General features: G+C 28.8%; 1 long non-coding RNA gene across 1 annotated transcript in view; it reads right to left on the bottom strand.

The window, feature by feature from the left end:
* The window catches only part of LOC149056667 (uncharacterized), a 99,345-nt gene that overhangs the window by 56,749 nt on the left and 16,039 nt on the right, over positions 1–26,557 (bottom strand). Inside the window, exons 2-3 of the long non-coding RNA XR_016191167.1 lie at positions 20,487–20,541; positions 2,237–2,274 (exon numbers count right to left, since the gene is read on the bottom strand). This is a non-coding gene — a long non-coding RNA (uncharacterized LOC149056667). The remainder of the gene's footprint in view (positions 1–2,236; positions 2,275–20,486; positions 20,542–26,557) is intronic.

Genomic DNA, 26,557 nt, shown 5'->3' with positions numbered 1-26,557 from the left:
TGTGTATATCGCGAGCGGGTTATGCGCTGTTGGCAGAGTTTTCACGTGTTTTAATGGTCGTTTTATGCTAATACGACTGTACAGTATGTACAGTGTGCTTAATCTTGGCGCACTCGATGCGGGGCACCTCCCCGTACCCGTTGGAAATATAATCCCTAGCCCTGCTGTAAAATCACGTGTGAATATGAATGTTTACCTACACAGATCCCAGACACAATATTACCGGAGGTTTTCCGTAAATAGAAGAGTCGTTTACGTACTCGTGTGTATGAGTATAATGTATAATGCATGTCGTATATATATATGTGTGTGTTTTGTACGAGCCTATAGACTTTGTAACAGTGCTGCAGTATGAAACGTGCGTCTGCAAGTGGGCTTATTTTGCCCGTTGTACGGATTAAACGCTTTTCGGTGTTGGAGGGTGGAGGAATGATCGAATAAGGGTGGCAAGGTGTGAGAAGAGGAGTAAAATGGGAAAAAAGTTTAAACAAATAAAAACAAACGACTATCATGTCGTCGACGCGTAAAACCACGGCCACGTATCCATCATGACCTCATGACTACGTCTATGGCTAATATATATAATATTATGTGATGCACGCGTTTAGCCAAATGAACCAGTTGAACGAAAATTCTGTTGCTAAAATAATTATAATATCAGCTTTTGGGCATGATTGTATTAATCAGATAGGACCGACCAATTTCTTGTAATATTTTTTTCAAATCAGTACGATTTGATTATCATGTTAGTATCACGCATAATGTTATCATCATTTTTTATAAATATTGAACACACGTTATAAGGCAAGACTTTCCGTTTTTATATTGATTTTTTTCTACAATAATGAAAGATAAACCACTGGAGTAAATGAGATTACCTTTTTAACTAGGCTTTTTCAATGGGTTTAACCGAAGATCCGATGATACGAATATAGAGGTCATTTGAATAATTCGAATTTTATTTTGAAAACTGTAAGTTATATTTTTTAGTATGATGTCTGTAGCACAAGCTACAAGGATTAACGTCTTTTTCCGTTTTTAGATTATCGATAGTTGTTTTGTCTCTAAATGCTATTGGTGGTCGTTATAGAAAATTTTGTAATAAAGAAACGATTTTTAACATTAAAGATGCCTCAAAACTACCGTGAGAGTTTAGAGTTGTTATGTGAAAAGTGTATCGAATCCTGGGTCGAAATTAAGCACTAAACAGTTAACAGTTCGGACAAATTGTAAAAAAGTTTTAAATAAATAGGTTCAGTTGAAAATATTAAATCACATTTTTAAAACCAGCGTTCTGCTTGACAACGGTCTCGACCTTTTTGAGGCCGAAGAACTCTCTATAATATATCACCAAGATTACTATACCATCACTTGTAATGTTAGCATTAAAAAGTTGTAACAAACTATTATAATAATGTTAAAAAAAAAAAAAATAATAATTACATGATAAATTCATTATACTAAAATTAAAAATATTATATATGTATTATGTATAGTAATTTTATGTAAAAAAAATTTTACAAAATAAAAAACTCCCAGATTGAGGATCACTGCTCTATGAAAAACCCTTTATATAGTATTTCCTATAATACACAAATATGCTGTCCGTACAGCGAGTTTACAACCTATAATATTATATATTTATAGAGAAGACATCGGAAAATATACTGGCACCAACGCAAATCCCGAAACGGAAACAGTTAGATATAATATATTATATTATATTATAATACTTGTGCTAGATCAATTAATCACAAGACGTCACGTCAGCACCCGGACCCGTTCAGTCGATGATACTACGATATAACATTGTATGGATTAATTGAGTAAAGTCTTACCACAAAATGAAAATACGCAAGTGGGTACATTGGACCAAATATATGTATTTATTAAAATTTGACAATATTATGTATTTTCAATCATATGATTCTGTTTTAGTGTGACATTATTATTTTGTAAATGAAAATTAAATAAAAATGTTTTTAACAATTTAAAATACTTATTAAAAATATGACCCGTTTTATTTAAGTAAAAATCAGATGATAGGACTGTTTAAACGATTGTTCGTAGTATTAATATTATTCAATGTTTTTGCAAATTCTTTATCATAGTTTTTATATTATATTCAATATTAGCGTCGTTATTAACCTTTGGGGATTGTCTATAAGTAAAAAATAATAGCTAACCACTAATTACTATGTCTTTAAATGTAGTTTTTAGTGCAAAAGGTACTTACGATTATTGTTTTCTGGAATAAAATTTTTCATCAAACACCTGAAAATATAAAGAAAATAATATATTTAAAACAAATAATAACAAACTGATAAAATGCTTAAATACATTATTTGGATACGTTATTATAATAATTGCATAAATATTGTGCTATATATTCAAAATACCGTAGATTAAAACATTAAGTATTAGATTAATAGCATTACGTGTAAGTACTTTTTATAGTTTTATAGTAAAAAAAAATTTTTTTAACCGACGAATATATAATATATCAAAAACTTTTGAGGATCATGACATTATTTTTTTCCAATTTATAAAAGAAATACTTTAGAATACTTTTATACGCAAAAGTGTCGTACGCCATTAAACAGTGTGAAGTAGATTTATTTTAATTTTTTTATTCTAAAGTCTCAGTAACACGACGCAGTCATTAGAATATTGATGGATCATTTTAGGTAAGCTTCAACTAAGAAACACTGTGCCAAGAGTAAGGTGTGCCATATAATTTTGATTAATAACACGGTTGCTGACGAGAAAACCATCAAAATTATCTGGCGATGCTTTGTCTTAGATTCCATGAAAAACTTATTCCCTCCCAATTTATTGTTTCATTATATGTATAAAAGCATAAAACGCTAAGAAAAAAGTTTCAGTTACGTTCATTAAAATCTACCATAATTATGTACATAGCACTAACTTATTTCTTTTTACATTTTAGAGAAAATAGAATGAAAAAAAAGAATACTTGTGATGTAATAATTATATTGAAAGCGAGAAATTAATATATATACAGAATATATAGGTGTAATGTGTATAATACATTGTATATAGTAGAGAAAAATCAGAACACAAAAAAGGGATGCAATCAAATCAAATCAAAAATTAAATTTTTTATGAAAAATCTAATAACAAGTCAAAGAGAGATAGCTTATTACAACGTACAAATGAACAAAAAATTAAAGTAATTTGTATTATTATAATGAGTATTTGTAAACGAATAGTAGAAACTCCTAATTACTTTTTAGTTGACAGAATAATTGGTTTCTGAGAGCAATAATAAGACTTATGATACCATTCTTTTATTTTGAGATTGATTGTTTTGAAAAATAATACCTATTATAGCAATCGATAAGTTATGCACATTGTAATATATGTTTTTTTTTTTTATCGTTTATTTAAATATACACAATCTGTAAATGTTGTTTTAAAATAAGTGCATGTGATGGAGGTGACATGGCTTGAGTGTCTGGAGATAAGAAGCCGCCCATTGGGGGCACTTAAGGTTAGAATTTTAATTTGCTAGTAAGAGAAGGCGGGATTACAAAATTAAGGGGAGGTAGGGGTATATACAATTTTAGATTAGTAAGTCACGACACCAGATACGTTTTAGACACCTTCTGGGGTCACCAGGAATAGCGTCGGTAGATAGCTCGGAAATCAGAAGATTACGATGGCTGTGGAACTTGGAGTGTGTGCGTTTGTAAAAAGTTTTTGCGACGTTTTGGACTGTTGAGCTAGATCCTTATGTAGAGTTTCGTTAGATACATAGTAGAGAGCTTTAGTTATTTTACGGATACATTTAGATTGGAATATTTGAATTTTGTTTAAGTTGGATTTTTTGGCTGCACCCCAGAGTTGGATACCGTATGTCCAGATCGGTTGGAGTAGGAGTTTGTATATAGTATAGCTTGTTTTTTAAGTTGATGTGTTGTGATGTGAGGAGAAAACGTAATTGGCGAGAGCGATTATTTAAGGCGAGTATTTTGTTGAGGGTGTGAGTTACCCAAGTTAACCTGCAGTTTAAATGTAGACCTAGGTATCGGACATTGTAATATAAAATAATATTTTGGACGATGTACCTATCGATTATTGTGTTAATTTATGAACACTTTATGTATACGACGACGATGGGATATTTTGGGACGCAGAATTAATTTATATGACGTGGCCGAACGAATAATAGTATAATATATATCCTTCATCAAACTACGGCCGACAGACTTGATTGAACATTTTGTCACCATCGCGCCCAGAGAGACGATTACTCGGTGGGGATTGGCGTACGCGAAAAAGTGACCGGTCGTCCGTCTCGATTTCCCGTTTTATTAGTTTTATTTTATCGCAAGTCTTACCGGGGATCGATGGCACACGACATCGGTGACCCGGACAGAGTTCCATCAATGCCACGCGTACGTGTAAAAGGGGTGCATGAAAAACATTGCGGAAACGGACAGGAGAAAATTTTTTATAGACGACTACAACCAACCTAACACGGTTAGGCAGCCGCCTGTAAGCGCGGTGAGTTATGTCCGAGCACCAGGTGACGTCGTGCGAGAACGAGTTCTGAAAAACTTGGCCAATATATTATACACCTCCCCGTCAACGCTTAAACGGGTCAAAAGTTTTCCGAGATATTGGCAACATATATTAGGGAAATGTTATTTCGTTTTGTACATTGTTATATTATATTATGCGTATTATGGGAAGTACCCATAATATGAGTCGGCTGCATTTTTTAACTTTTTGAAAATCCATGGAAATCGATAAGGCGACATATCACGGATGTGCACGGCGCTTAGATTGATATCCTCGAAAAAGCAATAAAAGAAAAAGAAGGGAACAATAGAAACAATCGGATCAACGCCACACCAAACATCAGTATAACAGGTCACGATACGGAAATTACATTAAAAATATAATGATAAAAACTTTCTCTCGGTAAGTTCAAAAAAAAAAAAAAAACAATTCCCAAAACTTCTATACATAGTACGCGTGTATTTGTATATTAATTAATGATTTTATATATTTTTTAAAGTTTAATATACACGTTTTTTTAGAATTCCACTACCAAATACAAACATAGATACATAATTTGTTTATTTCGTATTATTTAATTGCAGTCACAATAAAATTACCTACATTTAATTTCTTACAATCTGTATACAACATAAAATATGCATAATACATGCAAGATGCATTCTATGATTTCATAATGAAATATGATTGTATAATAAACTAAAAAATAATAGTTTAAACTTCATAAGAAATTATAAAATTTCAATAATAATTGGTTATCAGTATGACAATAGTCTACGGTGTATTAACTTTAAAAGAAAACACATTAACCTACAAACAATATCTTGGACAAACATTTTCCTTGTTTTTGTAATTTAGTGTAAGTTAGTACGTAATATACATTTTATACTAAAAATAATATTCCAATAGCTAATATTAAGCAATATATTCTTACACTTTTATGATTGTCACAGTAGTAAACGAACAAAATATTCAATTTTCGAAATATTATATGTTGCATTATGTTATGTTAGTTTAGAAAACTAGAAATTCAATTTATTTATTGAATTCGTGTAAATTATTTCGGACGAAAATATTCAATAATTGTTTTTATTAAAAGCGTATTATGCACTTATATAATATATATCGGCAACAAACATTATATATAAATTTATCAATTCGAAAAGAGGCAAAGATGAAAAATAATAACTAGTTACAAAAGTCTTCCAGCGTAAAAAAGTTTGTTTATTGGTAAAGTTTCGTACTTAAATAAATATTTGCTCCAGCACCAAGTCCGCTGCACCCTTTTACGAAGGACCATCTCCTTTAAAACAGAGAGAGCATTTAATATTTCCTTCCGGACTGATAAACAGTAATTATTACTTCCGATGTTTAGTTATTGCGATTATAAGCAAACAATAATAATATACCCACGCTTTCCCTCCACTGTACCATCGCTAACATTATATTGTTATTATTATTATCATTTTATGTCTATGCCTCTTCATTTCATTGGGTTTCATTATTTCTATTTTTAGACCCTATCGCATACACTAAATATTTGAGTTCAATGTGATTGACGTAAAAAACGAGCTTGTTGTACCCATACTTTAAAGGTAGCTAGGTTTAGTGTTTTTTTAATTAATCGTGTTGACCGGTGTCAGTCCTACAGTTACCGTAAATAATGTATATATGTGCGTGTGTATGGGATCGTATAAACCTGTGGCATTAAAAAAAAAAAAAAAAAAAAAAACATTTAACAGAATAACGTGGAAAAAATAAAACATTTCAGTAAGGAAACAATAGTTTTAATTATTAATTGGTATTAGGCATTGTAATTATTTGATTGTGTAATATAATACGACACAGAGGAACGGTGAAATGGGTTATAATAGATTTTTTTTTAACAAATATTATAGAAAATTTAGTTTAAATAATCACTTTTTTATCAGTAATTTAATTTGAATATATCTACTTATTTTTTCTAATCGATGACATAATGTCTTTATTATCGAATGCATGAATAAGAATAGGTACAATTAATATACATAGCGACCACAGATCTAGTTAAGTCATTTCTTTATTTTATAAGTGAATATACATATATAGCACACGATTTGGTAAAATAATCAATATTCTGTCCAATAATATTGAACGATAATATTTTTACCGACTCAATATTAACCTATTATAATCATGAATGATGAACAATAATATTATGATGTGTATAAATTGGTACATAATATGGCAACGAATAATTTAGCATTATTGAAACCGTTGGCTAAAATATATATTCAAGTATTTAAGTACCAGGTAAATTTAATCATTTATTATTATTTAATTAAAGTCATTCGCTAAAGATTTCTGGTGTTGAAACCGTCTGCAGTGATTAGATTTGGGTTAGTCGACGTGATGCCACTGGTATATTATGAATAATGTCGTAACTCCCGAAAATCCCACGATACGAAAATATCAGTGTAACAAAGCGATATTGTGTATGCACATTTACGACTCAAGACAATACCTCTAACAATAATACATAGAAATTGTTATTGTTTCTTATGTGTTTCACGGCGAGATTATGGTAGATAGGTAGGTAGATAGGTACTTAGTCAATATACAGTGACATTACTTACAGTGGTACCGAATCAAAATATTCAAGTCTTAGTAAAAGGATTGCACGTTGATGAATACTAAATACTGATGTATTGCTGCGTAACTTCGAACAAATAGAATCAAAGAAGCTTTTGTTTATTATGATGTTTTACCTTTCTATTCAACCGCGCGCGTCTCTCGTCATGTCTGAACAATGTAAACCAACAACCACCAATACAGTACCTACTGCACATATAAGATTACACAATAAAATCCTAAATTTAGTTAAAAAGTTTAGATAATTCAACCTATCGAATCAGAGTTCGTTTTTAAAGTTTCACTCGTTGTATGACTTATATATAGCCCTATAGCAGATTGAAGACCATATTAAATACAATAACGAAAGTAATATACCTCTTTTAACATAATTGATCATAATTTTATCTGTAAAATCAATCAAATACTTTATCATTATTGACACTTACATTTTCCGCGAAAATAAACAAAGCATATAAATATATACAGATTAATTTATACATCTACTTTAACTTAACAACAAATTTACAAAAATTTGTAATTTTTTATTGTAAATTTATTATTTTGGAAAACTTAATTTTTTTTTTTTTTGTATGTGTTTAGTGATCGTTTAACAGTTTACTTCAAATAGGTATAGTTAAATAAACTTAAAATTATTATTATGCCTACCTACTATGTTTGGATATAATTAACAATTAAGTCAATAATTTACCAACGATTAAAATGAAATTTTTCTATTTTAGATTTTTGAAAAACTGAAATTCATACCTATCAAAATACTCTATAAACGGTTTTGTATATTTAAAACATTTCAACACAAAATAAAATAGTATTTTTCAATGTTGTATGTTCTTTTCTGTTGTCCTTTTTATGCCACCCTTGAACATTTATATTATTTTTCCCCTTTTTCTCGCGTCCACTTAAGAAAATTATTTTACTCGGTGAAAAAAAAATCCATCCCCCAACGTAAAAGTTAAAGGCCTCAGCTTGTTCAATATCTGCAATGCGTGTTACGAGACCGAACTGAAAGACACTGAAAAAATATAAATACCTACTTCATAGCAATTGTCATAATATTATTAAATAGGTAATAAAGTTAAAATACCATATTTTTGTGCCACAGTGGTATTTTTTTAAATTATTTACTCATAATAGATGTGTCGACGTAGTTACAAGCGTATTATTCATTGTTTTGTTTCTACGAAAAATAGCGATCACAACATTATATGATTCACATGACAGTAATATAATATAATAAGTATTTAAATATTTGTTTCGTGTTTTCATTAAACTGGGGGGATCATTCACCTTGCTGCTGACTTATTTATGCGTTTTATCGTTCTCCGAAATTACCTCGTGCACGTGTTAGGTCAATAAATTGTGTTCTTCGGTGTCTCAAAAGTGTAGGTACACATACTACGCGGACGGTATCAAATTTTAAACATCACGACTGACTTAACAGCGCGATGTGTTATGTATGCGTAAATAGGTAGGTACATTCCACTAGGCAACTCCAATAAATAAATCACTCAAACTAATTGAAAAAGGAAAACAAGTGTTACCGATTTTTGGTATTATGAAACACGAGTAGATACAGCGGATGACTTGGCTGCTTGTTGCCGATTAAATGAAACAATCATACAAATTGATTCGTATATTGTAATGTATACTGATGCTTGTCGAAACAAAGTATTAGCTAATTAATGATGAATCGCAAGATAAATCAATCGCACGTGATAAAGGCACTATATAGTATTACCTTCACGTTTCATCGTTTTTTTTAACTATATTATAACGGTCGAATATTAAATCATACGCGGTACATAATGTTCACACATAACTCCAGTATTAAATTAGTTGGTATTTGATTAAACGCAACGAGTATAATAATTATGCTATAACGTTTAAATCCGAATACAAGGGGTATACCTAATATAATATCTACCTATAACATCTTTTCAGAATTGTGAGCTTTATCATTTTATATGTATTATCATTTATTGTATGTTACAAAAATTGTCGAGATATTATAATATCCTGATTAAAATCTATCTCATTCGTAAAAAAATGTGTATTATCAATAAATAAAAATATAATCGATTAAATCATCGATTAAATCATCGTTCACACTCCGCATAAATTTAATTTCGTCCAAACTACTTCCAATGTGTAGTACACACTATATATACCTACCTCCATACGACCGCAGAACGCTATCACGGGAAAATTATAAGATAGCTAATTTAAATTATAAACTATTACCAATGTGCGGTTTGTCATGCTATATGCATTGTAAAAATTTTCTATACAGATATATTCTACGAAATATGTAATAATATGGAAATAAGCACACAATTTCATAATCATAATATTTAACTCTACATTCTACAACAACTTGATAAAATAATACAAGTAAATAGGTACATTCATGATCCAAGTTTTTACGATAACCACGAACTGACTATAATAAAAATATAGTTTAATATTGTTAATTGTTATGCACATCAGGAAACATGTCACGTTGGTTTAGGTACGTATAATAACGCGCAAATGTGCATCAGACGGTTTGTGTATGACAATAGTGGGCAAAGGCAATAGTATACGAACTCTATTCCAGATGACACAATAGTTGCGTCTATTGTCCTGGAGTCTGAGAACGTTTTTAACAAGTCTTATAAATAAAATACTATGATAATTCAAGTATTATAATTGTTCGGTGTTTTAATACTACGATGTGAATTTATTGTCACTATAAAACAATCGTTGTCGCGTTTTCGACGAAATATATTGTATATTGTGTTATAAGATATATGTATATATATATTTTTTTTTTTCGGTTCCGCACATAATATTGCATGAGTAAGACGATTATAAGCCAATAAACCTCATTAATTTCAAAAAGAAATTATAATATCTTTTAACTTTATCTATCAAAGAATATTATAGTAAGAATTAAAAAAAATAAAAAGATCAAGTCAGTATTATGACATATATTAACCTAACGTAACCTGACAATTATTATGACCAACAAACTAATATATCTTATGATTAATTACTTATTTTTATAACTACAGATTCTAATTCGATTTTTGAACATCGCGTTAAAAATCCTAAAGAATATATTATTCTATTAAAAAAATTTAAGATACTAAAATACAAAAAGTATATTTCATGAATGTATATTAATTAGTAATTAGTTATGACGATAACACAGTGTCAAGGATATAGAAAAACCTATCTATTGATATTACAGAGCACAAATAAAATGTATAATAAAATCATAGTAATAATTCAGAACAATATAGTTATATCCTTTGGAATATTAAATTAAAAATGTAAGTCGACGGGCGAAGTTTTAAATAAAACAATTTAAAAACCAATAACGATAAATAAAAAGTATTTAAAATAATACATTAAAACCACATCAATCATCTGACTCTCGAAAAAACGGCTGTTCAGTATGTACTTATGTAAGTACCTATAATAACGATGTAACGCAGTAATTCGTATTAATAATTTTTACAATCTTCTCAGCGTATATGTTTTCTGAGTGCGATTAAAACGTAATGCCTTGTCTAAATCAATTTAAATCGATGGCCTGCAAATCGTCACTATAATATTATAGACCTTATATGCCAACGGGGAACGATAAAAAGGGGGAAAAAATCCATCGATTTCATTTCCGTTCCCAACACTGCCGCTGTAGGTGGTACTGCAGCGTGGTATACGTATATAGAGGATTTAGCGATATTATACGATTACACGACTTTAATGGCATTCGTGTTTAGAACGTAAATATTGGGTGTTTATCGTGCGCACGTATTTTATTCATTTTTTATAGGCGTATAGTATCTATGGTGTGCCGTGTAGGTATAATATTATAAGTTTTTTTTAACCAGTCTTGCCTCGCAAATGTGATAGCGGCTATATAGGTACCAAACACACACACATAATATTATATAATATACGATATAGGGACGCGAAAGATATTTTTGTTCCTCTCCCTTTGTACTAAATAAGTATTATTATACAGACGTGGTGCCATCTCATAATAATAATAGCAATAAAAATCGGCGTCAAACTGGCAATCCCCAAGACTCACCATCATCATAGATTTATCATTATTGCTTTGTTGTCGTTTAAATTTTCTTTTTAAATCGCACGCGTTAGGTAGTACCACCACCGAATCACGTGTCCATCATCATCATGCGTCTTGGCAATTATGATTAATGTGAAACTGGCGATTACTATTATATTCTTTAATTGGTAGTAGCGCGTATAATATCCAGGGGTAAGACGTACTATATTATACCATTCGAATCTCGCGCGTCGTCTACTAGGCGTAATCTAATTTGTCACATTTATTTAACGTCTCACTCGCCGACGGCCTTCCCCCCTCCCCCCAGAGACCATATCTAATATATACTACTGTACAATACAAACGTAGCTTCATTTAATATATACCTGTACACAGGCATTGGCGCAAATAGGTGAGGGCTTGGGGGGACTTAGTCCCCTCAGTTCAAAAGTCAGTAATTAGTACTGAGCATATATAATTTTTAGAAAATATTATAGGAGGGGCTTAAGTTCCCCCAAAATAATTTGTCTATTTGTGCCTATGTACATAGGTGCTGTATATTTATATGTCCGGCGGGATCAATTGAAATATGTGATTCTCTGAGTCGTACCTACCATATTATATAATAATCAAATTTCGTTTCGGATATCAAAAGAAATGATTGATCAAAGCAGCTGCAATAAAATTGCTTGTCTGCGATCTAATAAAACAGGCACGATTCGCTTTTTTTTATTTTTAACGCCTAATAAAATAAATAAGCATTTCACCGTTCACTTTACGTACAAGTACGATTGATATTCGTGTTGGAAAAAAAATATCTGCGTTTACTTTCTTTGATTATCGTTTCGTGTGCTTACTGCAGAGAAACTTTGTTGGCAATTATATTGTACATCGATAAGAACAAAAATAAATAAAACTAAATAATCCCGGTTTTAAAGGTAAAAGTACGTCTGACCTGTGCAACAAATTATATAATACATCTATTGTACAACAATTCATCTATTTAACAAAGATGCTAAATATTTAAGACAACAATACTTTTTTTAAATATTTAATCTACATAATTTTTAGTCTATTTATAAAGAAATATATTCTTAATATAGGTTTTAGATATTTTTTTTTATACATAATATCAAGTTCTACTTCATATTTATTAAATATATATGATTTTCACTACAGCAATTCACTAGACCTATTTAATAATATTCTCGTATTCTGTTCTGGTTACATACAATTTATAATATAATACTTACATAGTATTTTTAAGTATCTTGAATTCTCGATCTATGCAGTTCATTATTCATTTTCATTCATAAAGGTGTGTATATTTTGTTTTCAGATCACTTATCACTTTTGTGTGAATTATGATTAATAATTCAAAATAATTTATCAAACTGATATTTGGGATGATTGAAAAATAAAATCCATGTTACGTAATACCACAAAACAAAAGCTATATTGCAAGGAAAATTCTGTCTCTTTTATCTATGCCTGGATTATTTTGTTATTTAATTAACTCAAGTGTCAAAAACCCAATGAATATTTTTTATTAATATTCCGTGGTATACATAATATATATATATATATATATCTTATATGCCTAAGAAATGAACTTCCTTTTCTATATGGATTGAAAAATAAATAATACATTTTTCAAATTAATTATCGAAGAATGACGTTTCGTTTAGATTGTGTATAGAAAAGCAAATATTATGATTATTAACAATTGTGTATACCGATCGCAGATAATTTATTAGTATAGTTAATCTAAATTTTTTGAAATAATATATATTATCACGATAATGCGATATAATCAATAAAATAAAATGATTATCTCATCGTACACTGTTCCTATGATAGATCTTAAGTATCTAGAAATAAATATTTTTATTGTAAAATACGATTTATGTGTACAATAAAATTAAAAGTATATTTAATAGTCGAGAATTTTAAATATTAGATTAATTTTTTCATAACCTTATAAATCATAATTAATTTTTCTTTTAACATTATTATAATTTACTATAGAATGGTAATATAATAATATGGTAATTGTTAACGACACGGAATACATGTACAAACTCCCCAGCTGTTGATCAGTTTTCCCAACAGTGTCAATTGCCATAGTAAAAAGCTCTCGAAATAATAACCGATTACCACCGTGTAGGTGTCGTGTAGACACAATCATCTTAACTTACTTCCTCAGCGCCATCGATAATATTGAAATATATATAACTCATCAGACAACGACTTACATCATATCCAAAATAAAATCTACACGCTACTAAAAAACAAACATTACAAAATCAAACTTTTCTGGATCCCCGGACACTCCAACATCATATAGAAAATGAACTGACCGATCTCGCAGCCACAATAGAAATCACTTCTCTCCACTATCATAATTCATACATACAAATGCTAATAACAAATGAATGTCAACAAAGATGGCCCCAGAAATGGACTTTATACTCAATTGCAATAAATCACATTAAACACAACATTGGACGTTCCTTTCCGAAACGCCGAGAAAGTTTGAAGTAATTTTAACCGGACTTACGAACACAAGAATATCTCACTGCTTTTTAATGGTCAACGAAGATCACCCGATATGTACAGCCAGCGACGTCCTAGTCACCATTTAAAACACCAATTACCGAGTACAGAGTATTTCACATCACCAGAGCCAATCTCAAATTCTCGACCTTCCCAAATCACTTGCAGAAATACACAAGAATCACCCAATCCATAACCAACATCAACCAATTCATCACAGCCACCAACCTTCAAACAAAAATTTAAATTTGATTCCTAGAATAATCTCGCTTTATATATCGAAATAGTTTTATTTTTTGTTAAAGTTCAATAATGACTCATGTAGCTGAGGGTCTAAATAAAAAAATATAGTAATATCATGTACGTATATTATTATAAAATTGGATGAAACCCAACAAGTTACGTTTTCCATACTACTCAACTAGTTGTAATGTACTCAGTTAATATGATATTGATTAAATTCATATATAGTCTTAAATAAATAGAATTTTATAATAATATGCAATATATTTTTCACTTGAATCTAACTCTAATATTCAGGTCTTAGATGCTTTTTATATCTAATATTTTCATAATAAAAATTAAACTCGAAAATACTACAAATTTATGAATAATTTGTCGTATTTTAAACTATTAAAAAATATACTAAGAAACGGTATAACACAAATTTATGAACTATAGATACATTTTTTTGCTGCTAAACTTCATTATTACCGCTTCACGGTCACATAACTCTGTAATGTTTGCTGTAGATAATATTTTATGAAATCAATTGACGCATCTGTCCAATAACTTCAAGGGTCGTTCTACTGTTGGTTAGTTAAACTTGATACATGAAAGTAACTTTGGTGGTCGTCAAAAACGTATATAAAACACAATACTTGATGATTTCAATTTCAGTAAAAACAAAATCCCAATGGACTTTTGAATAGGTCTTCTGTGCAATGACTATAACGATTTTTTTTTGCATCTCGATGGATACTTTTAGCGTCAAGTACCTACTATTTTTACCATTATGAATCGTGCAATCAGTTTCTTTAAAGAAACGTAATTATTATTATACAACAAAACCATTAAGACGCAAATCGAAATATATATTTTTTTAACTTATATTATATTGACAGCGAAAACAAGACGACCCATTTCAACATAATGCAATTATTTTTTATTATTTTATTTTTTTGTTCATTTCTTATTACAATATCAGAACATATTATTATTGTCTTCTTCCATTCCGTTTTCATTCCTTTTTTCTAATATTGAAATTCCGGATATTACCGTACGGAAAAATATACCAAACTCCATCATCATCTACCCTGAATATTAATAATGATTGGACTGCAGAGGTGTTATTTATATAAGACCGTTATATTATTATTATATGTATATTCACTCGGCGGTCGTTTAGATCACGTACAGAAATTCCAGACATTTATATTGGTTGACCATTTCCGAATATATTAACGTCAGTAGAACCAAGCATTATATACCTACATCCTTCTTTCCTTCACTTTCTTCATCTCATTTTCTGTAGATTTTTTATTTTTTTTTCTACACTACTGACGGGAAACTCCATTATTCATCAAACCGACAAACCCTTCGATTCTTGCGAGACGTTTTTCGATTTATTTTACAATGAACTTTAAAGAGCCGACTCAGTCGTAAGTGCTTGAACAATAGTAACAGACTTTGTATTTTTGACAAATCGTTACTGGACTTCTATGTTACATATGATATATGTGGCATAGAAGTCACTTTTACTAATAGGCGTAGGTACTCGCGTATTCAACGAAATCGAAAAAAATATAAATGCAAATATGCATAATTTTTGGTAAGATCAAATGCAATTTAATTATTGGTATAAAAATAATTTGGTTTTTAAATATTTTAGTTAAAAATGTAATAATTGATAGGTGCCAATTCTATATTATATAATATTGCAAATATTTTAAACCTTCAATAAATTATAGTTTAAAAAAATCATAAATGCATTCAAAACCATTCCAAAATGTAAATTACTATAATAATATTAAATTGGTGTATTATTGTTTTGTAGAATGAAATATTGAGTTTCTTAAGTACATAGACGTATCAAACTCCACTTGAGATAGGTAAGTTACATTAACAAATCCATAAATTTAATTCTAATATAGTCGGAAAATATTGAAAATAGGTTGTAGCATATAGAATTAAGTCTATTTTAAGTAATCAATTTAGAATTTCATAGTAATAATAAAAAGAACAATTCTAATTTAATAAAAATACAGAAAATTTTAGATTACCAATTTACATAATAAATTAGAATACCATACCATATTGCAAGTATACTATAATTGATGAATTAGGCCCAGTATAAATTATTTATTTCATAAATTAAAATGAAATATAAATTGAAATAGACATGATATTGTATTTTATTTTAATCCAAATGTATTATAATATAGATATATATTATTAATAAATGGTTATTATGATATAATTATTAAAATATTGACCTTATTATAATCGCTACATTTTAAAGTTAAAAAAATGTAACTTACAAATCAGTAGTATTAATTTATATCATAATTGTATACTACAGATGAATATTCAAAAAACAAATCAGTGACTCTAATGATTATGACCAGATAATATAGAAGATTTTAAAGTGTATACATTTTTATTTACAGCAAATTAGGATAAAAATAAATGAATTTGATCGTCTCTTAAATCAAAAGATATATATATATATAAAAAAAAAACAATGAATATAAAAATATATTTTGCTCAGAAATAGCACGGCAAAGACAATAGAAGAAAATTAATTTAATAAACCTTACTGATGAAACATTCAATAGCAATAGGGTATAAGTCATAACTTATGATTTATGATTAAATCTAAAACGTCTTTAAGAATTTAAGGAGACACAATAAAATAGTACTCGTTAACTGAGATAAACTAAGACGAAGATACTAAAGAATACGAGAAAAATAAATATTTTTGTAATAACGATATTATATTTCATGAACCTAACTACTACAAATGTATAAACGGCGCAGACATAATTCACCAATGGTTCATCATGTATAATAACATATTTATTATAATATATCATAATAATATATATGTACATACATGATACATAGATATTTTTCACAACAAATACATACATATTTTGTAAAAATTTTAATTTGTATATTGGTTTAAAGTTTTAAACATATCAAAAAATAAAGTATTATTTTATATTCCATAAAAAATATCACACACAAGCTAAAAGGGAAAATTACAAAAGATTCTATTTATTTTTATTTCATTCAATTCCATTTCTACTCTCTTTTATACAATATTTTATATGATTCCGTTTTAAAGCTCCTGAAAAAATCCCAAGACCTTTTGTGGAAAACAGTTAAATTTAAATTGTACCATGTTACGATTAATTTTAACACAGGTATTCACCCTCTATTTCCAACACCATATCAATAATATTAAACGAATTCGTCGTTTTCATTTTTTTTTTTTAATTGGCTTCAAATTCAAAAGACGGTAGAATTATACCTGCCATACATGCTTTTTTGTCGGGGCTTTTTTTTTTTTTTAATTTCAATTATATTGAATGAAACAGTTTCTGTAAACTGTAAAATATTATATAGGGTGTCTCAAAAAGAACGCCGGATTTAAATCTGCTATACATTAAATTTATTTTTCTTATAAAAACATTACAAATATATCATTCTCTTCAGAATAAATTGAGGTTTAACAGTGAAAAACAACATAGGGCATATAACCCCCCCTACTAGCCCTACAGGCGATTATTCTTTCCATAAAATTTACCATCACTCGATCACACATTGCCCCATCAAGTTCATTGAGGACACGACTAATTTCTTGCTTAAGTTCCAAGACGTTTCGGACTTTGTTCTGGTAAACTCGTGACTTAGTGTATCCCCATAAGAAAAAATCACACGGCGTCAAGTCGCAAGATCGAGGTGGGTAGCTTTGGTCTGGTAGTGAGTTTTCACTATTAAAATACGCTGTTCTTTACTGTACCTTTCCATTGCGATACAACATAAACAATGACTAAGAGTCTAAGAACCAAAAAACCCCTTTTCAACACAAAACCTCAATGATAACAGATAACAAAACTATCAAAACCAGCGCGGCCAACAAAAAAAACAAAAATGGCGGCCTTTTCAAATCCGGCGTTCTTTTTGAGACACCCTTTAACAGTGAGTTCAAAATGTAATAATATATTATTTACAATGAAAACATGTAATTTAAATATCGTTGTGATTAGTGGCGTTCGAACAAACGATACATAATTATTAATCTTGCTAGGATAATATTATATGTATACGTAATAAAATAATTGTTAAAATAAGCCAATAATTATTTATATGTTGGTAACATGTAATTGTTTTACCTTCAACAACTTTATTCCATTTCCATTAAAATAATAATATAACAAGACAACAACAGCATGCAGGATAATATGGTGCATCATAATATTATTAATATTAGAGTGCCGTATAGTCATCTTGATTTTAATCTTGCGTGTCACCATTACCATTTTTTCATTGTATTATATTTTTTCAATATTGCTTTCAACACATGGCGTCCAATATACCAGCTGTTAAACATCCCGGTTATTGCGTCAAAAAGTTTAGCGGACAAAGTTGTTCGGTATGTATTATATATGTTAACAGGCCATCGTCAAAAGTAAAATAGGATATGTGATGGTGACGCGTATGAAATAAGTTCGATAAGTGTTCGCTTCTCAAGTAGTCCAAAAACGAATCTATCAGTGCACCGAATGTTCAGGGGAGACGACGAGAGAAACAAGATGGAATAATGATCAGTATGCGACTGCTATAAATCAATCCCGAGCGCGTGTACAACTTGTAAATTCTTTAAAACGTTATCTGCTGTTGGTTATTGGCCAGTGTGAAACTTTATCCGGTAAAAACTTTTTCATCTCGCCGTCTTTCTATTTCGCCGCACTGTACTTCGCTACTCTTTGCTGTCCTCTCTCTTTACATTTCCCCCCCCCCCCCCCCCGTAAAAGTTTTGTATTCGACAGGCTATAGCACCAAATCAGAAAGAAAAAATCACAAAATTATCCGGTGATGTATTTTAACCTGGACATTTGTAAAATCACCTCGGAGACAGTTTACAGTGAACTGAAGGGGAGATGGAGAGATTTAAATGTTTTGGGCCTATTCTGCTTACACAAAATGGTAAAGCTATACTATAGATATTAGAGAATATTGCGATTCCGTTTCGGAATAGTTAATTTCTCACAAACAAAATATATGCTTATAATATAATCAAGCATATTCGCCAATTTATTATAGTTACACAGAATACATTATAGGGAAAACAGACAACAATAAATTCTTTACAGTATCAGTGTAAGTACCAGTATCATATTTCTTGAGAACTGTGTTATGAATACGACAATTTATATTTTTTAAGCAATTATTTATTTTCTCGTAATAAGAATGATATAAAATTTTCATATCTATTTCACCACCATTGGGGTTTTAAACACTTTTTATTATCATTATTATTATTATTATTAGAAAAAAATGATTTGTTCAACTTATTTTATTTTATCGTAAAAATATAATTTTAAGAGGATGTTACATAAATTGTTTTCGTATGTGGATAGAGATCAAGAAATTGTCAAGTCCCACGGGCTCAAATTTACACAAGAATACGTAAATCTTATCAAGCCATGCGTGCTAATCTTTTTATGATATTCACAAGTTTTTTCACAAGTTACATCTCTGACACTACACAGTTCAATCATTTAATGTATGTTTTCTTTATTTTAGACTTGACAATAATCATAATAGAAACGTTTTATGTTTTTTAAACTCTTAAACTAAAGTGATATAATTTTTGCTTACATTAATAATTACTTAGCTTATATAAATAAATTATATTATTTTAAATTTTAGCCCTCTTAAAATTCTGAAAACTTAACACGCAGTTATTTGTGATTGATTATATAATGTATGATAAACAATGGTTTATTATAATTTCTTAATATGAAAAAACGATACGAAAACGGATAAATATTAGAGAAACCAAAGAAAAAAAATCTTTCCTTTAACTTATTAATCATTACAAGAGGTTCTTTCTTACGGGACACATATCTGACCTATTAAACACATATTCTCTCCACTGGGTTAATTTCATGTGACACATTAAGACCACCGTTAAAATAATCCCATTACTAACTTCATGGTTATATTTATCCCACAAAAATGGTAAAGGACTAGTCGACCATAGTAATAGTCATACATACATATACATGATATTCGAACGTAGAAATTTCAATAATAACATTGGTAAGTACAAGTTTGTGTGTGTGTGTTATATCAAAACCGTAGATCTATAATATTATTTTAAGGTACGGTATGGTATGGGATGATAATAAATAAACGTCGCATACAGGTCTCAATCCTACACCACTGGAATTACCCCAGTATGCCGATGGCGGTTATGGTGGCACGGTTTTCCAGTTCGTTAAACGCACAGCACACTGCGTTATCGTCCAAATGAGGGTTGCACGCAAGGGTTAATAATAATCAAGTATATGATAGAAAGGATATCGATATTTTTTCATATTAGCGATAATTTCGTTTACACGATTTTTACTATAATAGTAATATTATGACATTGGTAGATACAAAGTATATAGGTACTTACTTGAGTAGCAATTGGTATCGTTTACTTTCTGCGTTATGATTAGATTAGTTGACAGCTGTAACAAAAATAAAACATACTATGGTAATATTTTGATTTAAAATTTCAATAGTTTTATCATAGGTAAATTATAAAATTAATATTTTCAATAAATACATAAGATACATTGTTATTTTTTAATTATAGTAGGTAAACAAGGTAGGTTAACCCCTCTAAATAAATAATTCTACGAATTCTATAAAGAATATTAAATTTTATATTTTAAGTCTAAATTGTAAACATATATAGTTGCATATATTTTTGGTGTAATAAATTATATATAAAGGATACTACGTTAACACTTATTCAGTATAATAATACGTGTCTGGCACAAAACGGTTCCAAGTCACGTCGCTCTTAAAAATTATATTTCATTTTCTATACCAAAATGCTTGTCGTTTTTCAATAACCCATCAATTCATTCTTAATATATCATATTGACATTATAAGCCGTATTTAACCGAGAAATTATTTAATCGATTGAATTTTTTTTTAAATGTAGGTACACTTAATATTTTGATAATATTAGATTTCTACGTATAGCACTATTTATAAAAACATAAAATGCAAACGAATTAAAAACTATAGTAGAAATAATAACAAAACCAATGAATTAGCTCTGGTTTCGAGTTTATCTCGGTCACTATGTGTTAATTTTGAATTTAATAAATTTTACATTGCACACGAAAAACGGATCTTAGTTTTAGAACTATTAGCATAATAAAATAAATTAAATACCAGAGTAATTACTGCTGTCTACTTTTTATTATTAATGTTAATAGACTGAAAAAACTGTTTTATAAATATCACGTATAGCTTATTATACTATATTATAATATTGTTAATAGTAGCTTGATGAGGCGCGGTCGTTCGCTCAATCTACAGAACGCACTGGAAGAACGTACCGGTCGCAGTTGCTAGCTTCTGGATGGATGACCACCCAGGATTTTTAGCAACATATTCTAGCCACATATACACAAATACGTGTTACAACCCTACCAACTTGAAAACCTACAACCCCACGCCCAATGGTCTATATTGTTGTGGGTTCTCCATACAAAATATATATATATATTGTTGATAATATATTTATTATTATACTTCGATACCGACGTTGGCTCCTTAGAAACATGTAAATAGGTCCATAATAGTCTAAATAACTTAATACGAGTATAAACTTTTTTCAAATGTCATCGTGTAAAAAAACAATGATATAATATATTATATTAAATTATATACATATTATGTACGTAACGATGAAAAATTTCAAGTCCTTAAGGTAAATATATTTTATTGAATTATAAAAATATAACAAACATATTTTAAGAAAAAAATTTTTTTAAGTTTGAATATGTATCTAATTTATTCAAAATGCGTACTTTTAAATGCATTTCATACTTCCATGCATTTAATTGTTTCTTATACATTAATGGCTAAAACACCATAATACACATTTCAACAGCTATTTAATCAATTGAATTTATTTTAAGTACAATACTAATCAATTGTGTTTAGGAAAAAATGTATAAGCACCTACAATTTATTATAAATTCATAATAATTTTAACTCTCAAAAAAATATGCATTACAAAATAATAAACCACAAGATACTGTAAAAAACTTCTGTAAATTATATCTTAACTTAACTAATAAATTAATTTGTTAAATTATATATGTATACCTACTTATATAGTTAAATTTAAGTACTTAGTAAAAACTTCTAAAATTTAAAAAGTAACGACTGTAAATATGTATGTAATTATAGGAATTATAAGCTTTAAAGATATGCTACTATTAAAAATTGTAAAAATAATATTGTTTATTTATAGTATGCCGGATCTAGAACCAGAAACAAATTAAACCTGTATAGCAGCATAGCATAATATTTACCATTATAATAAATGAAATTATAAAAAATTTGTGCTAGAGCTTATACATTTTAAACAAGTTTTGAATTTATTCACTTTCAAAGTTCGAAAAAAGACATTTTCAAATTTTTATACCGTCGGAAAAAATTTTTACAGTGGTATTTAACCAGATTTCATGAGCATTGTAGATTTTCACAAAACCTGGGATGAAAATAAAAATAACTCATTTAAAACCAGTTATTTTTTTTTATTTATTATTATTAACAAGATATTTTTGAACATGATTGAGAAAAAAATTTTTCAAAGACAAAAGGGAAAATATTCTTTTAAATTCTTATAAATTAACCTGCAGTTGACAAAGTGTTGTACAAACAGTACACCACGTCGAATGTTATATTTACCTATAATTTTTAAATGATGAATGAACATTAAATGTCCTGTAAATTGTATGAAAACAATTGGTACATATAGTGTAAAATATTCCGTTTAAATTATATTTTAAATAAATCATACAAAAAAAAACAGTTAGTACTACTAATTTTAATGCTGATAAAAATCATTAAGATCATAAACATGTCATTACAACTATACCCATATAAATATAATATTATAGTTATACGTATACAATATTAATTTAATTGATCTATTTTCAGTTTTTGATTTACATAAAGTACACTACTGTATACATAATATATACTCATACCATTTTATGTAAATATAGCGTCACGCATAACATAATAATAAAGTTGTGTATATTGTGTTATGAGTTCACAATGATATAATAATGATATTGTATACAGTGTATGGACATAACGTCGTCATTTCGTCACGGTTTTTCACGGGTCATTTCCGAACGTGGCGAAACCGATTTGAATATGAATTACTTTAACAATTCAACACCGCAGGGGCGTTTCTGTGGCGGGGAAGAACGATTGAGATAATATAATATAGATACATGCATACATACATGGATATAGAATGAGAGATCATGACGAGAAGAGGAGTTGGAGAGGTAGCATTTTAGAGCTAGAGGATGGGAGTGGAGAGTACCGAGCACTAGAGAGTGATGATTTACAAGTGTCCCTGTTTTGACGAAAGGGTTAAGGATGGGGAATTCGTGGCGAAAAGGGCCATCAATCAATCCGACAGTCAGCAAAAGCCCATTAATCCTCTTTGATCGTAGTCGTGCGTGCAATTTAATTGTTCGCATAACAAATGATCCGTTTGTCCCTCAAAACAGCGGCGGCGGTGGCACTACATCAGCACCGATATATATATATATATATATACAAGTGCCGGTCTCCCAAAAATTATTACACACTATTATCGGACTATGCCAATTGCCGATGCACTAATAAAACATAATTGCGATATAAGCTCGAATAAGCAAACCAACATTGTGTACCGCAAACGGTAATATTGTCTCGTCGTAAGTCGTAGATGTTGTTTTTATTTTTAATATATATATATTATAACAATTAATTGATAATAAATAGTAATATATACAATCAATGGCATTACATATTTATATAATATGCAAGATGTTTTTTATTAACTTATTAAGAAAGTATTATTTTTTTAAAACCTTAAAATATTAATTTTATAAACATACTTAATTATAATTTAGAAAAATAAACTTTTTTGCTATCAATTTAATTTTAAATTAATGGAAATAATTCATAGTACCTGAAATACAGAATATTTTGAAATGTTACGATTTTTAATTTTTCAAATAGTTAGCTTAAGCCAATATCAAACCCAATAACGAACGCACTACTCGTTGATATCTAAAATTTGTTTTTAAATTTTTTTAAATTTCCACCACGAATTGCTATAGACAATTAAAATGATTAACTGAATCGGATTCTAAATCAAAAAATGACTTATCTAAATAAGCGTTAAATATGACAAACTTTCGACGAATAAATTGTGATCTAAGAATTAGTGGTTCATAAATTCATAATGGTCGAAACGAAAATTTCCAGCTCAACAATAGATTATTATCATTATTATTATTATTATTATTATTACAATCGTCGTAAATAATTGAATTTTGTATTTATGTTACAATGGTTATAAAATTATAAACAATATTAATATTGCACGTTAACAATGATCATTGATTTTAAATGAGAAATATACCATAATAATTATCTATTCATATATAGTTTTTTACTAAATTTTACTTTACGATCTTTAAAAGTTCATATAACATAAAAATAAAGATACATAATATGTTCAGTGTTAAAAATGTATGTCTTCATGAGTTTGTAGGTTTTAGACTGGTCAATTCATTCAAGATAAATATCTAAAAATGCATACAAAATCTCTAATTTAAGTTATTCGTGTCTAAAATAAAATAATGTTAAAAATTGTATGTTTGTATATCAGGTTAAATTTAATAATAGAATATGCTGCCTGCTACCACTAGTTCGTTATATTATAACAACAAAAAAACACTCAATAAAATAAAATAATTATTTATCCATGTGTGTACCTTCTAATTTTAATTATTTATTTTTGCCGAAGGTAAATTTGTGTAAATAAAAAAAAAAAAAAAATTACTTATTATCTGGAAAAGTATACTAACTTTTTCGTAAACGATCAAAAATTATTTTAAAGCGAACCAATAACATATAATTGTATTGTGTTTGAGTTATATCAGATAAGAATTAATTGTGATTTATATATAGAAGCTATTATAGTGTATATATGAAAGTAGAATAGCTGAGAACACGCGTAGAAAATCCCATTTTATCTCAAGTAATTTATATCACGAGGGGAATTTTTCTCTTATTATCCTATGGGAGTATAAAGCAATTTCACGTGTATACGTGGTTAATTAAACTGATAACCAATTCATCTCGGACGCCCAAGTATATCCCATATCGTGTATAGACTTTCGGTTGTAAATAATTACGATCAAACGTTTAAAATCAGTATTCCACATAATAAACTCATTATATTCCTATTGAAATTGTATATCTAAAGAGTTTATACCTCCAGAAATTGACCACACAAACAATTGATATTGCTTTCGGCATACTAGGTATTATAATATAAACAGTTCGAAGATAATTTTAAAGGTATAGTGACATACATAATTTTTTTATGTTAACATTATATAATATTATGAAAAAATCAATGGATTTTAACAAAATACATATTTAAACATTATCTATTAAATATAGATAAATAATAATGTATTTATTAATCGGCATTCACACACTCATACACAGATGAAAAGTGTTGATATTATAATATTAATAACGAATAAAACGACATAAGGACATTAAAAAAATGTTTATAACCTGTTTAAATAAAATATGTTTATAGTGGCTTGGTGAGGCGCGGTCGTACGCTCAATCTGCGGAAACGCACTGAGCGTACGTACCGGCCGCAGTTGCTAGCTCCCGGATGGGTGACCACCCGGGATTTTTAGCAACATATCCTTGCCACACTTACACAAACACGTGTTACAACCCTACCCAATTAAAAACCTACAAACAAACATACAAAAATAATCCCTACCGTACCACTCCACACCCAATGGCCTATGTTGCCGCGGGTTCTCCTTACAAAAAAAAAAAAAAAAATATGTTTATAACTTACAACATAATTCTATATTTTGTAGTGGAGTGTAATTATTATTATTCAAGACTTGATTCAAGGTTAATTATTTTAAGCTTCAATAAAATATATATATTTATTTTTTTTAATAGTATAAAATTAATAATAATTATTATTATTTTATAATTTTCATCATATATATTATTTATAATCTATTTTAAAAAGTAATACTTAACTCGATTAAACAACACGATTTCACCTTAAACTACAACATTACTTTACTGATTTTCTTTAAGGGACTTGAAACTTATTTATCCAACCTGCACAGAATGCGCTATGTTAAAAATGGCCTCTAGAGAAATATTTAACCGGAAGTTAGACTTGAGATTTATTTTTTTTGTCTCTGTGGGACTCCTTAGAAGTATATGTATATTGTTTGAAAAGGAAAAGTTATCATAAAAAATAATAATAATGAGAGTTTTACGGAAAGGCGAATTGAGAAATTCCAAGATATATATTTTTTTATCAACAATATTTTTTTCAGTTCGTTTGTCTTTTGGAAAAACAGTTGAATAAAAAAATAAACATCCAAAACTTA

This window comes from Diuraphis noxia, unplaced genomic scaffold (genome assembly GCF_037042655.1).
Source record: "Diuraphis noxia isolate RWA-SAM2 unplaced genomic scaffold, SU_Dnox_SAM2 contig0003, whole genome shotgun sequence".
NCBI lineage: Eukaryota > Metazoa > Arthropoda > Insecta > Hemiptera > Aphididae > Diuraphis > Diuraphis noxia.
This window is presented reverse-complemented; position numbering and strand designations above follow the sequence as displayed.